The sequence below is a fragment of the Octodon degus genome, unplaced genomic scaffold (genome assembly GCF_000260255.1).
Source record: "Octodon degus isolate 3935 unplaced genomic scaffold, OctDeg1.0 scaffold00061, whole genome shotgun sequence".
Classification (NCBI taxonomy): domain Eukaryota; kingdom Metazoa; phylum Chordata; class Mammalia; order Rodentia; family Octodontidae; genus Octodon; species Octodon degus.
This window is the reverse complement of record NW_004524637.1, coordinates 11,639,624-11,653,818: the sequence shown is the minus strand read 5'-3', so window position 1 is coordinate 11,653,818 and position 14,195 is coordinate 11,639,624.

Sequence of the window (14,195 nt, the reverse complement as noted above, 5' to 3'; positions counted from 1 at the left end):
CAATGTGTTAGGAAAATTTAACAATTATAAATATGTGTTTATTTTACAAAATCTCAAAATACACAAAGCAGAAACTGATAGAAGTGAAAGGGAAAACCCAATTAGAATTAATAAGAAAGAACAAAGCACTTAAACAAGTGCACTTAAATATTCTGTCAGTAAAAATACACTTAAATGAATACAGCTACAACATACTTATCTTAATTAGTATTTGTAAAACTTTACCCAACAATAGCAGAAAATAACATATTTCCAGCCACACTTGAATCATTTACCTAGACTATTTTCTCATTATCAAATGGATGCTAATGAATTTTAAAGCACCTAGTCACATAAAATATGCCTTTGCTTGCAATCGAATCAAATTAGAAATTTGTATTAGAGAAATATTTATCTCCTCAAACATGTGAAACCAATGCCGATAACTATAAGTCAATGAAAGAATTGGAAGAGAAAATTAAAAATTCTCATTGAAGGAAAATAAAAACGCACTAAGTGTACACTCAGATGCTCACAATACAAAGCAATAAATCTAATGTGACCAAATAAACTAAACACTCCACAGGAATGGGAAGTAGGTACAGTTCCAAGATAAAGGGAAGGCTAAAATAATAAGAGCAGAATGGAAATAATATTTTTTAAACACACAACCCAAGGAATCCAAAAATTGATTTTAAAAACATGGGCTTCTATGTATGCGGACCAGGAAAAGGAAGACAAAAGTTGTTAGTAACTGGGTTGAGATCTAACTACAGGAGACAACGACAGCCTCCATGGAATCCAAAGGGTTTATAAGAGATATTCATATACTGATACTGTAATGTAGATGAAAGCTATAAAATCAGATTACCTAAATTATTTTAATTATATGCATGAAATTTGCATACATGCAAATATATGTTAAAGTTTGTATGTATTTATTGCTACACTACAGCCCAAAGGGCGGGCATTGTTATCAGGACCTGAGACTTCCCCCATGCTTCCGTGCTGAGACCACAACTGGATGGGGGGATTTTTGCTATGAAAAACAATCCTCAGTGCAGATGTTTTTAATCCTAGCACATCATTTCAATTCTTATTAGAAGTGAGTTCATTTCTATACATAATCTTTCTAAAAATTGAAAGTAGAGAACTCTGATCAGTGCATTTTGTGAAAATATTATGATTACCCAAGTCATATGTCGCACAAGAGACATGGCAATATCTTTCATGAACACAGACACAAATAACCATCTAACACAACATTAGAAAACCAAGTATGAATATATAAAAACAAATGCACGCTATTAAGTATTTGTTTGATTTGAAAGTCATTAATGTACCATATTATTACAATAAAAAATAAAAACCATGAGATTGCCTCTATGGATGCAGAAAGCCTATCTCTCAAATTCAGGTCCATTCAACAAAATAAAAACACAAGAGTAGTATTTCATGCTGATAAAGGTGTCTGTTAAAAAAAACTACAGCAAAAAAAAAAAAAAAAAAACACTACAGCAAATATAATTCACGTAGTAATGAAAACTCAGTTATTTCCTGTCAGGCAGAATCAATACATTTGTACTCAATACTACATTAGCAGCTTTATTGTATTTTATTTTATTTTTTGGTGGAACCGGGGATTGAACTCAGGCCCTTGCACTTGCCAGGGAAGTGCTTATTCCACTGAGCCATCTCCCCAGCTCCTACATTAGCAGTTTTAGCCAGTATAACACAGCATAACAGATAGACATAAATTGGAAGAAAAGAAGAAAACCTAACTTTATTCTTAGATGGCAAAGTTTTACATATAGTAAAAAAAATAAATAAAAATTTTAAAACCCCACAAAAACCTCACGGAAACTTTTTTTGATAATAAACGAATTTGTCAGGGTTGCAGAAATCAAAATCAATATCCCAATTTCTATTTTTATATACTGATAATAAAAAATGAAACTAAAAACAATTTCTTTATGACATCAAGAAGAGTAAAATATTTAGTCACAAATTTAGAAAAAGGCAGTGAAAAACTCTACACTGATAACTACCAAATTATTGCTAAGAGCAACTCAATAAAACCTTTAAAAAATGGAGAGATATTTGCATTCTTTGGAAAACCTAGTATTGTTAAGACGATTCTTTGTTTATTGAACTACAGGATCAATGAAATCCCAGTGAAAAGCTGAAGGACTTCTACAAATGTTAGGAGATTGATCTGAAGCTCATGTGTAAATACAAATGCTCTGGTATAGCCAGGAGGAACTTGGTTGGTTGTGTCTGCTGTGGCCCTGGGGATTGAACCCAGGGCCGCGGGCATGCGGGGCAAGTGCTGTGCCACTGAACCACATTCCCAGATCAGAGATTTTTTAAAAAAAAGAAACTCAAGAACTAATGCCCAATTTCATTCTTTATTAAAATTTAAAACTCTTTTTTTTCTTTGTCCTGTGTTGATTCCAACAATTTTATTTATTTATTAAAACTCTTTTCTTGAAAGACACTGCTAAGATGAAAAGATAACCCACACAGTAGGAGAAAATATTTGAAAATTACGTATATGAGAAAGCACTTTTATCCAGAATGTAACTAGCTCTATATCAGTTTTTTAAAAAAACTGAATAGAAGTCCTTTTTTGAAGACATACAAATTACAAATAAATACATGAAAAGCTAATGATAATTAGTCACTAGAGGAGTGGGAGCAAAATAAACAGAAATATTTACTTTGATTGTGCTGGTTTCCTGGCTGTATACTTATGTCAAAATTTATCAAATCGTATAATTAAACATAGAATTTTTTGCGTTATTACATCAATAAAACTGTTGCATTTTAAAAGTACAATTTCAGTCAGGGAGATAGCTCAGCAGAGCAAGTGCCTGCCTGGCAAGCACAGGGTCCTGAGTTCAATCCCTGGTACTGAAAAAGAGAGAAAGAAAGAAAGAAAGAAAGAAAGAAAGAAAGAAAGAAAGAAAGAAAGAAAGGAAGGAAGGAAGGAAGGAAGGAAGGAAGGAAGGAAGGAAGGAAGGAAGGAAAAATCATCCTTCTTTGCTGAAATGGTTCAGGGTAAATGCCTTTAAAAGTGCAACTTCAGGGCTGGCCATAGAGCTCAGTGGATTGAAGCACCTGGGAGCAGGTGCAGAGGCTGGGAGTTCAATCCCTGGGCCTACCGTACCGGCTCTGCCACGGGGGCACAATGAGATAGGAATTGCGACTGGGCATGGTGGCACACGCCTGTAATCCCTGCTCTTGGGAGGCTGTAAACAGGCAGATCACTATGAGTCCAATCTAGTAGTGACCCCAAACACCCTATAGACACTTCCCTAAAAAAAAAAAAAAAAAAAATACAAAAATAAATAAATAAATGTACGATTTAAAAAATATGTACTTTGGGAGCAAATATTTGCAAAATCTGTATCTTATAAGGGACATAAATGATACACAAAGAAATTATACAGCTCAATAAGACAGACAGAATGAAAAGATTTAAATGAGCACTTTGTCTTACTTCATCAAAAAGATAGATAAATGATTAATAATCAAAGGAAAGATCATTAATCATTAAGGAAATGCTTAAAGAAATTAAAACCACAATGAGATGCTAATATGGTCCCACTATAAAAATGACGCAATATGATGAAATATGTACAAATGAGAAATTTTTATACACTGTTGAAGGGAATGTAAAATGACACTTTGAAAATTAATTTAGAAGTATGCTAAACAGTTGAACATACACTTACCATATGACCAGCAAATATAGTCATAGGTATTATGACTATAATGCCCAAGAGAAATACATATGTATGTCTGCAAAGAGATATAAGTGTCATTGTTCATAATAGTATTATTTAGAATGTCATTGTTCATAATAGTATTATTTAGAATACCAAAGTAAAAAAATGGTGAATTAATGAAATATGGTATATGTACACATATAATGGTACTCCAAAATAAAAAGAAATAACATATTCTTCCATGAAAAAACATAAACATTTCTCAAAAATATTGTGCTGAATCAAGGATTCTGAACCCACAGGTCAACTTACGATGCTTGTATCATACGAGTTTTCTAGGAACAAATTAAAATATAGAGACAAAAATACATCAGTGACTTTTTGGGGTTGAAAATGACAGTGGCACTTGCAGTTTAATCCTGGATTTTAGTGATGGTTGTAAACAATATTTTAGGGAAGGGACTACAGGCTGTTCAGGGTCTCACTACTAGATCGGACTCGTAGTGATCTGCCTGTTTACAGCCTCCCAGACCTGGGATTACAGGCGTGTGCCACCACGCCCAGTCTTAATCGTAGTCTCAGCATGCCCAAGGGGTGGGGCTGGCACAGCAGGCCTGGGGATTGAACCCCTGGCCCCTGTGTCTGCTTGCAGGTGCTTTAATCCACTGAATTATTTGGCTGGCCCTGATGGTTGTAAACTACAGAAGTTTACTGAAACTTGTGTAACTGCACATATTAACTATGTCAATTTTGTAGTATGTAAATCATATCTTAATAAAACTGTTAGGTAAAAAAATAAGAAACCTCGACTTAAAGTAGAAAATTGACAGTCATTAGCATTTAGGTAATCATTGCAACATAAAAGCAGAAAAAACACTTAGAGAAAGTCAAGTGAAAGAAAAGAACACAATCTGAAACAGGTCTCCGTGAATGTGCAGCACTTTTTTTTAAAGTTTCTACTGATTGTGGCCTGTTTTTATTTTATGTTATTTTTTAATTATTATTATTTTTCTAATGTATTTGGTATAGGGTCTCACTACACAGCTTGGACTCATAGTGATCCTCCTGCCTCCACCGCCCTAGTGCTGGGATTACAAGCATGCACCACCATACCCAGTCTCTGTCCCTGGCTCCATGTGCCCAGGGCCAGCATGCAGTAGCAGGGATCGAACCCCAGCCCCTGTGCTTGCTTAAACAGGCACTTAGTCTGCTGAGCTATCTTGTTGGCCTGGAGCAATTTGAGAATTCAACCAAAATGAAAATATAGCTATAGAAGTAAAATAAAATCCAGAAAAATAGTTTCTTAGGAAGAATTTCTAGCAAGCATGTTAGTCCTAAGGTCCTTAAATGCTATTGACAGGTCAGCTGAAAGATCGAAGATGGACACCTGTGTCTGCTCTGAGCATCTGTAGGAGCAGCAGGGGCACAAGTCAACCTGGAGTGGACTGCAGAGTAGGTGGGAGGTGACAGGATTCCAATAGGGAGCAGGAAAACCTGTATCCAGAGTTTTATCTGAAAAGAAAAAAAGGAGGCACAGGGAGCAGCAGCAGATGAAAATTCAAAATTTTTATTTGAACAGCAAAATTTTTGATTTAACAGCAGTTTTTGTGGTTGGAAAGACAGGAGTAGGGGGCTGAGGAGATAGCTTGGTGGTCTAAGCACCTGGCTGGCAAGCACAAGGACCTGCGTTCAGTCTCCGGTACCTGGCTCCAGAATGCCAGGCATGCTATGCTGGCCCTGAAAATGGGCCTGGTGGTGCATGCTTGTAATCTCAGTGCTGGGGAGGCTGAGACAGGAGGATCATTACAAGTCTGAGATGTATAGCAAGACCCTGTACCAAATAAATAAATAAAAAGACTTCTAAAAAAAAAAAAAGATGGGAGAAAGAGGTTGAAGATTCAGAAGAGCGGATATACTTTTATTAAGCACAGGTCCATGAAGAAAGAAAATGGGGCAATTCCTGCTCCTGTGTGTTAGAAATAAGGGTAATATGGTGTGAATGGGTGTGGGTATTTCATGGTATGAATAAAAGTCTCACTGTAATATAAGAAAACAGCTTCTCTGGGCATGGTGGTGCATGTCTGTAACCCCAGCACTTGGGAGGCTGAGGAAGGAGGAACATGGAAAGTTTGAGACCAACCTGGGCTACAAAGTGAGCTGAAGGCCAGCCTGAGCTGCATAGTGAGACCCTGTCTCAAAAAAACAACAAGAAAAAAAGAAAGAAAATAGCTTGCATTTTCTCTATAGAAAGGACAGTTACCAGAGAGAAAGAGCAGCAGTCCTAATGACAAGGATTTAAGAAAAATAATGTAGCCTATGGAATTAGAATTCAGTTAGTGATTGTGAATTCACAATGGTCCAATATAATTTTCACTTACTATCTTGGAACAAGAAAGAAGATGAACATTTGGATTCATTGGGGCTGATTCCATTAGAAAGAGAATAGAGCAAGGGGGTGCAGGGTGGTGGTCAGAGAGCACTTGGAGAGATCAGGGACCTACTCAAAAGTGAAGACAGTGGAGATCAACAGAGGTTGAGTGAGGTAAAGGCAGTATCTTAATGGCAGGTCAGGTATTTGATACAGATCTTGAGGTACAGTAGCAAGAAATTAGAATAATATACTAGGAAATAAGAAAAATTAATTGAAGGATGTATTTTTTTAAGTTACTTGTCATTGTGGGCAGCTGGGGCTGAGTCCTGCAGGTGAGTCTCTGAGGGGCCCTAGAGAACATACCTGAAACTGACTCTCCATAAGACAGGAAGCCAGCACACTAATCCACTAACACTCGCCACTCTCGGGTGGCAGATGACACCCAAGAGCATTAACTCCTCCCACCTGCCTTCCACAATGCCTGGCCAGGACTAAACAAATTACCTGGATTCAGAAAATCCAAGGAGATTGAAAACCAATGGTAGTAGGGAGAGCTGAGCTTGAGGTGATGTTTGGCAGTGTCCGAATGTGGTAGGGACTGTCTAACACAGCTTCAGCTGAAAACTGAAGTAGGCCCAGGCTCGTGGTCCCAGGTGACATTAATCCCATGGAATGAGAGTCACTTTGAGCTCCTGATGTTAACTGAACAAGTAACTTGGTGCACTAGGAGTTTGTTCCACTGTATCCCCTGACTACTGATTTGTTACCAGTAATGGAAATAGGAGTATCCATCTTCTCTGCCTGCTGTACACTTCCCAGGTGTCCTGAGTATGTGTGGGGAACCACTCAGACTGTTTCAAAGTTCAGGAGCATCTAAGGATGCCCAAGGATGTGACCCACCTGTCTAGTGAGGTGCACAGTGGGATGCAGTTGTGTAACCATGAATTAGCACAGGAAAACAGGCATGCTTGGTTACACTACTATGTAAGAATGTAAATATAAGATGACAGCCTGTATCAGGATTCTACCATAAAGATGCAGGGGCTCTCTTGCACTCTTGTGCTCTGCTCCACGTCATCTGCTGTTGTGTTGATGTTTTGTGCAGTGTATTCTTTAACCTTGGACCTCACCTTTGCAAAGATTCCTTGGTCCCCCACAGTAGGCCAACACTCTGGAAGGTGCTTGGCACAAGGCCCAGCATATAATAAAGTGCATAAAATAAGTCCTGGTATCTATTGAAATCTATGTCAATAATGCTAACAGGTAACTATAATAATATTAATTCAGACTCTATAAAAGGATTTCACTGCTTACCTGAACACAATATTTTGTCAACTCATTTCAATTTTTTGGAAGGCTGTTAAATTTTGGTAGTGTTTAGTGTTATGAAAGATGGATAAAGCAAAAATCTTAAATGTAAACTAATCCCCACGTATCCTCCCCTCTTTGATTAAAACTACATGTAAGCTTCTCTTAGATTAGAGGGACTTATTATATTTATATTTTTAAAAAATTGCAGAGATGTTCTGTTGGTTTTACATTTGGCTCTTTCCTCCTTTTGAACTTATCTAAACACCAAGAGACAATCTAAATGTACTCTACTTTCTAACATCTTCTGGTGTCAAATAAGTTTTCTTTTATTCTAGCTTAAATTTTTAATGCTGCAGTTTTGGTCTTATTCAATTTTCTTTTCAGTGGAAAGAAAGGAGCAGCTGGTTACCATTGTCATTTTCTTTTGTTTGGGGTTTATTAAATATGCAACACAGGAATAAATCTTTCCTTTGTCTGGATAGAGAACCCCACTGCTTTTTAGAAGGAATGATAGAATTTAAAGTGGAGACACCTTAGAGACCATTCTAGTCCCAATATATAATCTGATTAATTAGTACCAATTAAAATCATGCTGTCATTTGGCATTTCTTTTGTACTTCTTAAGGTAAATTGTCTGACATAGCTTATGCTCAACTAAAGGTTGGAATATTATTCTTTTTTCTTAGGAATGATTAAAATTTTTGCATGTAAATGCTATAAAATATTAATCCATCATATATTTCTCCCAATTTGTTATTTGCCTTTTAGTTTACAACATTTTGCCTTTTAGTTTATTTTGCTATTTTTGTCAAATACACTGTTTTTCCTCTCCTCGATGTTTTCCATGTGTAGAGATGGATTATCTACCATGAGCACTAAACTATGTTTACTGATGTCTTATTCTTTCATGTTTTTAAGATGGCTTTTTAATTGATCCAGAGTTAAATGAAAAACTATATATTTTATTTTATTCCCTGGAGTTTTTTTAAACAGTGTTTTGTTTCAGCCTCTTGTAACGTATCATACCGTAAATCTGTTACCTATATATTCATGATCTATCAATGGCTCTCAACTTGAGATAAGTTTACCCTCAAGGGTATATTTAGCAATGTCTACAGACACTTTTATTTAGCAGGACTGAGGGCCCAGGGATACAGGAGAGGATGGCTACCAGCCTTAGGGAGTGAAAGCCAGACATGATGTTAGACATCCTACAGTATGAGTGGCAGCCCCACAACAAAGCATAGTCAGTGGGGCCAAGACTATAAGACTCGGTGGGTGGGTAAATGGAAGGATGGACAGATGGATGAATGCTCAGACAGACAGACAGAAAAATAAGACATTCAGAAGGTACCATCTTAAGGCTGCTCCACACTTCCCCCATAGTAATGCTACCTAGCCAATATTTCTGTTTCCTGCACTAAAAGGCATTTTAGGAGCACTTCCCTTCTGCTCAGAAGAGATCCAAGTATACTATATTTTCAGGGATGCCTGATCTGTTTTAAAATCCACTGCCTTCCTAGTTCCAGAGCACAGGTTCTGCATCACAATGCGTGAGCTGAATCAGAAACCTAGAGGCTGCTTAGCCTGTCTTGTCTGTGTTTCGCTTCTTCCTGTGGGAGCGGAGGCACATAATCCTGTTGCGTGGTCTTAATGCGCAGACTTTAGGGTGCTCATCATGGGGTCTAGGACAAGGTAAACACAGAATGTTTGGTAAAGACCGTAACTTATTTATTTTCTTCATTATTTTATTTTATTTTTAATTAATTTTATTGAGAAAAAAATAACAATGAGACAGTTGCAAAACAGGTTAGTAGAATGGTTACAATAATTAGTATGTTGCATACTGTTGTCTTTATAGTAGTTATTCATAGTACTAGATGCCTATCTTGTGTAAACACTATTAGTACAAATCTTTCTTCTCATTGAACTAAGAGTAAGTAGCTGTATGTAAAATATATATATATATATATATATATATATATATATATATATATATATATATTTCTTTTCCCTACAAAATGGTGCTGCATTTATATCCCCCCTTTTGTTAAATTTTGTTACAGATGGGTATTCCATTGCCATTCAAATATTGTAGGTGCATGAGTTCAGCAAAATAATCTACTATAGTCCAGTAGACCATAATAGTAATGGGTTATAAAAGGCTCAAGTCAACAACTTCTGGCATTGCCAGTCTTGCGAATAATTTGTTTTTGATGAATCTCATTTGCTTTCTGTGGTTCCTTTTCCCTTATAACATTAAGAAGTGCCCTTTCAAAATCTACTGCAGAATCTTGCTAAGGATCAGTTGGAAACAGAGGTGAGGCAGAGACCAAGCAGACCCACCCCATTCAGCTTCACTCACCCTGCTGACATACAGCATGAGCCTGTTGGAACACCAACTCTGTGCACTGCGTTTATGAGCTAACATTGCCTTTAAAAACAACAACAACAACAACAAAAACTACTGTCAAACTTGCAGATTTCTTTGTAGGTGCATATGCTTATTGTTTCCATCTACAGGAACCATTATTTTTATTTTATTTTATTTTTGTTGAGTACTGGAGACTGAACTCAAGGCTTCACACATGCTTTGCATGTGCTCCACCACTGAGTGACACCCCTTAGTCTAGATTTTTTCTTTTTCTACATACTGGAGACTGAACACAGGGCCTTCACACTGAGTTACACCAACACACTATTTTTATTTTTTTTATTTTGAGACAGGGTCTTGTTGATTTAGCCAGGCTAGCCTCAGACTTGTGTTGTTCCTGCCTCAGCCTTCCACCATGCTGGGATGCTGGGCATGCACTGTCACTCCTAGCTAGAGCTATGATGCTACATAAAGATTGTCTTCATTCTGAAAGTTAGCCATGATATCTGTGTGTTTGTCTCTTGTGTTAAAATGTTTAGGTCATTTTTATTAACTTGTGTTAAACACATTTAGGCCAACATCTAAACACTGTGTTTTCCATGATTAATTAGATAGATGTTTTTCTGTACACACTTATGAACTTGATTATTGTTGTGATTTTGCATCTCCCTCGTTTCTTCCTTCCCATCCCTCTTTTTTCCTCTCTCTCCCACAAGACCCAGGGCCCCAGCCACGCTGGGCGAGCGCCAGCCCGCTGTACTCTGCCCCATCCTTTTGATGTCTGTCTCACCCTTTGCATCACCACTGTTCAGTGAATTTTTCTTTGTGGATAGAAGTATTCCTAGCTGCATAATGCAATATGGTGGGGACTCTTGATAGCTTGAGATGTGGCTAAGGCAATTGAGAAACAGAATTATTTTTTATAGCTACTTTAATTTAAACATACACATGTAGGCAGTGGCTGTGTATTAAGCCCCACCACTTTCAAGCAATTCATCTTCCGCTTTCAGTTTGAAATCTTCAGTTTTATTATACCTCGAACCTATGCCACCAAGTATGATGAATCTTTGTCTCTCTGTGAGTCTGTATATATTCCAGTGACCAGTCTCAGCACTCAGGAGGTCGAGGCAGGAGAATCGCTGCAAGTTGCAGATCAGTGTGGTCTACAAAGTGAGCACGAGGTCAGCCTGAACTGCATAGCAAAACCCTGTCTCAAAAAGACAAAAAAAAAAAAAAAAAAAAGTTATTTTCACCTCACTTCCTCTGTTTTCATTCTAGTAATAATGCATATTCTTTTTTTGCAAAGATTTAATTATGTATTTTTTTTTTTTTTGGAACAGGGTCTCATTACACAGCATGAATTCCTAGTGATCCTCTTGTTTCAGCCTCCCCAGACCTGGGATTACAGGCATACGCCACCATACCCAGTTTTGGTGGCTGGCACAGCGTGAGGCCAGCATGGCATGTGGTACCAGGGATCAAACCAGGTTCTTGCACTTGCCAGGCAGGCACTTAGACTGCTGAGCTATCTCCCCAGCCCAATAATGCATATTCTTAGGTGATTCAGATTATGCACATATATTTCTATATGTAGATTATTTCTATATTGGATATACTATACTTACAATTGAATATTTGATTTCTTTAATATTTTTGAAAGTAAAAAATAACAATGACCTAGTAAAAAAAGGAAGTGCAAGGATAAACAGTATTAACAAGTAAAGGAAAGTCACCTAATGGCATAAAGCAAGGATTACTAGTGGTGTTCTTTTTTTTTTTTGCAGAACCAGGGATTGAACTCAGGTCCTTATGCTTGCCAGGGAAGCACTTATTCTACTGAGCCATCTCCCCGGCCCACTACTGGTGTTCTATGTACCCCCACACACATGCAGAAGAAGACTTGGTCCAATTTATTTTATACAAAACATATTGTTTCATCTTTAAACTTTTTATTAATTAAACAGATCATACATATTTATTACTAAAAAAATTGGAAAACTAAATTGAAGAGTAAAGTGAAACAAACAAACAAAACATCATCCTTAATCACAGAATGTGTAGATTAAACACTTTTATTCTTTTTGTTTGTTTTCTACCATTATTGTTTTTAAGACCCACAGGCAAATCAATGTGTTGGCAAATAAGAAGGTAGATAAATAAGCACACAGGTGTATTTTATGAAATTGAATTGTGCCGTAGATATTCAAGTCATGCCAATAGATGCACATGTATGTTTTGGATGAAAATCAAACAAGAATGTTCACCACTAGGGATATGTATCATACCCAGTAGTATTAATGAAGATTTGTCTTTTTTACATAGTAATGCTAAGTATCGGTTAACATTTGCTCACTGAATTTTTCAATTCATTAATTTTATTTTACTTTTTATATCAGAGATTTCCTACAGAATAAAATAAAAATTCATACACATTATTTTATTTTATTTTATTTTATTTTATTTATTTATTTTCTTTTGGTGGTACCAGGGATTGAACTCAGGACCTTGTGCTTGCCAGGCATGTACTTGTTCCACTTACAGCACTGACTGTATGTACACCTTATCACTTGGGATGTTTTTCTTTTTTGCTCCTGCAAATGTCATTGCACTCTACATATTAGTGCCTTAAACTTTTCATTTCTGATTATTTTCCTAGGGGGCATTGTTAGAACTGAAACCACTGGACCAAATAAAATGAACAGATTTAAGATCCTTCATATGTATATTGCCAAGCGGCCTCTGGAAAGTTCTTTGTTGCTTCTAGGAGAAAATAAATAATCTTTGGTCTATCTCTACCCTTTAATCATTGTATGCAGCTTTACTTTGAACGTTTAAGCTCTCTTTGGTTTTAACACTCAGAGCTGTCTTTTAATAAATGTTTCTTTCAAGAGATTAACAACGTAATCCCTTTGTTATAAATATGCGAACAACGTGACCGTCTTGCTTTTCCTTGGTAAAAGTTTTAAGATAACGACATTTTTCATTGTATAAATTGTTTCTTTCCAGGGTGAATCAGGAGCAAAAGGAGACCCGGGTCTGGCTGGCCTTCAGGGACAAGATGTAAGCTACGTCTTTTTTTATCTAATAGTCTGTTTACATTTTGCCACCGAAATACCCAATGCTATTAAGATCTGACTGTCTTGGCAGAGCTAGCTATAATAAAACAAAATGAAGAACCAAGACAGTTCTCTTTTATATGACATCTTAGCAGCGTGCTGTTTTTAGTTTCATTATTTGTTTTTTCCTTGGCTTTAAATTTTATGTGTGTGGTTACCCTGAACGAGCTTTTCTTCTTTGTTGTTTCTGAGTTACTTTAAAAAAAATTCTTCCCGTCTCCGTCTTCTTTTTTATACATACCCTGCGCTGTCCTGGGTGGGTTGGCTTCTCTTCCATCTTATGCCAAACCCCAGTGGAGGGTAGGTCTGTGTTGCTCTGATTAACATAATGAAAAGGGAGGAAAGAAGGACAAGTGATTTTTGATGGTCCTAGAAGTCGTTAGGAGCAACTCAAACCATAAATACTAAGCAGCTTGTTTTGTTGCAGAGGGTAGCCACTGCTGAGGCAGGTGTCACAATAAGTTCTAGCATGCACGTTGAGCACCCAACAAACAGTGCACACTGGGACAATGATTCACCTCCCCATGTGTCATAGCCAAATTTGACGAGTTCCAGTGCAGTGAAGCTCCAAGGTATGACTGTATCTTACTGACCCACCCCTACCTCCACCTCGGAAATCCCCCACCTGTGGCACCCTCGAGTCCAAACATCTACTTCCCTGTCCCTTGGGATAATTATCCCTCGGTCCTGACCAGAACATTACCCCGGGTCTTAGGTGGAAACACCTAAAGCAGGCAAATCTGAGTTCTCCACTGAACATAACCTTATTTCAGGTTGTCAAACTCAGCATTTGCTACAGATGTGCCAAATGTAGCAAAGAAAGAAATCTCCAAAATGAGTTGTTTTTCCCTCTTTTTCTTTTTCACACTTACATGAATCCATTTTTTAATGACCTGAAAGGTCACACCACTGCTATATACATAAAAGAATAAGAAAATAGTAGATGCAGCTCTGTTCAGTGCCCTAAGCCCAGAGGTACTGCAAAACTCTCTGGTGTGAGTAAATCGTTACAGTGGGGAAGGAAGCCAAGACCAGTTGGAAGGAAGTAAGAAGGACCCTTCGGGGAGCTCTTCTAGGGGACAGACACCCATGAGTGAACCCTAGTAGTTAACAGTACTAACCCTGCATACACACACAGAGAGAGGGAGACAGACAGACAGACAGACAGACAGACAGAGTGACAGAGTGACAGAGAGACAGAGACAGACAGACTCAGAGAGAGAGAGAAAGAGGGAGGGAAGGAGGGAGGGAGGGAGAGAGAGAGAGAGACAGAGAGAGAGAGAGAGAGAGAGAGAGAGAGAGAGAGAGAGAGA